The sequence below is a fragment of the Vicia villosa genome, unplaced genomic scaffold (assembly GCF_029867415.1).
Source record: "Vicia villosa cultivar HV-30 ecotype Madison, WI unplaced genomic scaffold, Vvil1.0 ctg.001349F_1_1, whole genome shotgun sequence".
Lineage (NCBI taxonomy): Eukaryota > Viridiplantae > Streptophyta > Magnoliopsida > Fabales > Fabaceae > Vicia > Vicia villosa.
The window spans coordinates 112,074-115,647 of record NW_026705586.1 but is presented as its reverse complement, the minus strand read 5'-3'; positions in this window follow the sequence as shown (position 1 = coordinate 115,647).

The following is a 3,574-nucleotide window of genomic DNA, read 5'->3' as shown; positions in this document are numbered from 1 at the left end:
ATGATGATGATGATGGTATAAGTATGTTGTATATGTTGCATTCATTCATGTTCATTGATGATACTGTATCCATAAGGGTGTGTTGGATTAGTGAAGGGCATGATTCCCATTGTGTGGAATCTGTGCTGGCAGGGCCGTATCTTGAATGATGTTGGATCGGTCATGGGTTATTCCCATTTGATGATGTTGGTACCACATGCATAGTGTTAGTTCATACATATGCATAATTTATAACATGATTGGATGTATTCCAGTGTTGTAAATGTTGATGATGTGTTGATTGTTGTTTGACTTGTTTTGAATGTCTGTTTATGAAACAATTGGGTGAATGATGCAACTGTGATGTGTTATTGCTTTATAACCTTATAACATTTGTTAATTATGATGAGACTCACCCTTACATGTTGTCATTTTCAGATTGAGGATAGCGGCTGTTCGACTCGGTGAGGATTAGCTCATGAGTCAGTGTTTTAGTAGCGTCAGGTGTCATGCTCTGATAGTTGTAACACTGGGGACGCGATTGTTTAGAGTTTATGATTAAGACTCTAGTTATGTTTTGATGTTTTGAAGGATAAGTTTTAAAGATGTTAAACTTAGTCCGTTTTTGATAAATTTCCGCTGTGTTAACATGAAACGTTTTAATTTATGATGATTACCTCAGTGAATGCATGACATGACTGAATGATGTTTATTTATTATGAATTGTGGCACCCTTATTTCATGTACTCTGAATAATTGTTTTAAATTGCCGCGGGGTTAGTAAGGGGTGTTACAATAGTGGTATCAAAGCATAGTCGGTCGTTATGACCAAAGTCTTAGTGTCAGTTTTGTTTTCCTGTGTATGCGACTTGTAAGAGTTAACTGTCGATACTTCTGTTCTGATTAAATTGGTTGTGATTTAAGCAGAACAATGGCTGGAAGAGGAGGAAGAAACGATGATGCTATTGCTGAGGCTCTGGGCATGATTGCTGGCGTGCTGTGAGGAAATGCCAATGGAGCTGCGATTGGCGCTGACAGGCAGCTGAACAGTTTTCAGAGGAACAATCCTCCATTGTTCAAGGGCACGCATGATCCTGAAGGTGCTCAGAAGTGGCTTAAGGAGATTGAGAGAATCTTCAGAGTCATCGATTGTGTTGAGGATCTGAAGGTGAGGTATTGTACTCACATGTTGTCTGAAGAAGCTGACGACTGGTGGATGGCCACCAGGACTGAGCTGGAAACTGATGGTGTGGCTATTTCTTGGGCTGTGTTCAAGAGAGAATTTTTGAGAAGGTACTTTCCTGAAGACGTAAGAGGTCGAAAGGAAATTGAATTTCTGGAACTAGTTCAAGGTAGCATGACAGTACCAGAGTATGCTTCGAAGTTCGTTGAGTTGGCGAAGTACTACGTTCACTACAACAACGATGAAGCTAGTAAATTCTCGAAATGCATCATGTTCGAGAACGGTCTCTGTGATGAGATTAAGCAGGGTATCAGATATCAGAGAATCCGGAGATTTGTAGACTTGGTGGACTGTAGTAGGATCTTCGAGGATGATAATCTCAAGCTGAAGTCATCTCACTCTCGCGAGTTAGTGGACAGAAAAGGGAAGAAGCCTATGGATAAGGGTAAGCCATATGGTAGAGGTAATCCAAAGACTGGTGGTTGGAAGAAGCCTAGTGGGGGAGACTCCAGTGCTTTTGTCAGGTGCTATAACTGTGGTGAGGTCGGGCACCGTAGGAATGAGTGCAAGCTGAATCAGAAAAAGTGCTTCAAGTGTGAAGAAGTGGGTCATGTTGCCGCTGATTGTAAGAAGAAGATTGTGACTTGTTACAATTGTGGTGAAGAGGGTCACATTAGCCCACAGTATCCTAAACCGAAGAAGAACCAAGCTGGAGGAAAGGTCTTTGCTTTGTCTGGATCAGAAACCACTCCGGAGGATAGACTAATTAAAGGTACGTGTTTTATTCATGGCACACCTTTAGTTGCGATTATTGATACTGGAGCAACTCATTCTTTTATTTCTTTGGATTGTGCTAAGAGGTTAGATTTGGAAATATCGGAAATAAATGGAAGTATGGTTATTGATACTCCGGCGTCGGGTTCAGTAACTACTTCGTCTGCATGCTTGAATTGTCCGGTTGATATTTTTGGTAGGGAATTCGGGATGGACTTAGTGTGCCTTCCGTTGAAACAACTCGATGTGATCCTGGGGATGAACTGGTTAGAATTTAACCGTGTTCACATCAACTGTTTTTCGAAGACAGTAATCTTTCCTGAAGAAGTTCATTCTGATGATCTGGAGATGACCGCTAGACAGGTGGATGAAGCTATCAAGACTGGTGCAACGGTGTTTATGTTATTTGCATTGGCAAATTCGAAGGAAAGAGTAGTAAGTAGCGAACTACCAGTGGTATGTGATTTTCCAGAAGTTTTTCAGAAGAAGTGAATGAATTACCACCAGAGAGAGAAGTAGAGTTTTCCATTGAATTAATTCCGGGAACTAGTCTAGTGTAAATGGCACCGTATCGTATGTCATCGGCTGAGTTGACTGAACTGAAGAAGCAGTTGGAATAATTACTTGAGAAGAAGTTCATTCGTCCTAGCGTTTCTCCGTGGGGTGCACCTGTGTTGCTAGTGAAGAAGAAGGAGGGTTCAATGAGGTTGTGAGTGGATTACAGACAACTGAACAAGGTTACTATCAAGAATCGGTATCCCTTGCCGAGGATTGATGATTTGATGGATCAACTGGTTGGAGCATGTGTGTTTAGTAAGAGTGATCTGAGGTCTGGGTATCACCAGATTCGTGTGAAAGACGATGATATTCAGAAGACCGCTTTCAGAACAAGGTATGGACATTATGAGTATTCGGTAATGCCGTTTGGAGTTACTAACGCACCTGGTGTATTTATGGAGTATATGAATAGGATATTTCATCCTTATCTCGATAAGTTCGTGGTGGTGTTTATAGATGATATCCTAATATATTCTAAGAGTGAGGAAGAACATGCGGAACATCTCAGAATTGTGTTGGCGTTGTTAAAAGAGAAGCAACTTTTTGCCAAACTGTCGAAGTGTGAATTTTGGTTAGAAGAGGTCAGTTTTCTTGGACATGTAATTTCTAAGAATGGTATTGCTGTCGATCCTACTAAGATAGAGGTTGTATCTCAGTGGGAAGCGCCGAAGTCAGTGTCAGAGATTCGTAGTTTTCTTGGTCTTGCAGGTTATTACAGGAAGTTCATTGAAGGATTTTCAAAGTTAGCATTGTCGTTAACTAAATTAACCAGAAAGGGTCAGGCTTTTATTTGGGATGTAAAATGCGAGGAAGGATTCCAAGAGCTGAAGAAGAGGTTGACTAGTGCTCCTATTTTGATTTTGCCGAATCCGACAGAATCATTTATGGTTTATTGTGATGCTTCGTTGATGGGTTTAGGTGGTGTACTGATGCAGAACCAACAAGTGGTCGCGTACGCGTCGAGACAACTCAAAGTGCATGAAAGGAATTATCCGACTCACGATTTAGAGTTGGCAGCGGTAGTGTTTGTTTTGAAATTGTGGCGACATTATCTGTATGGTTCGAGATTTGAGGTGTTCA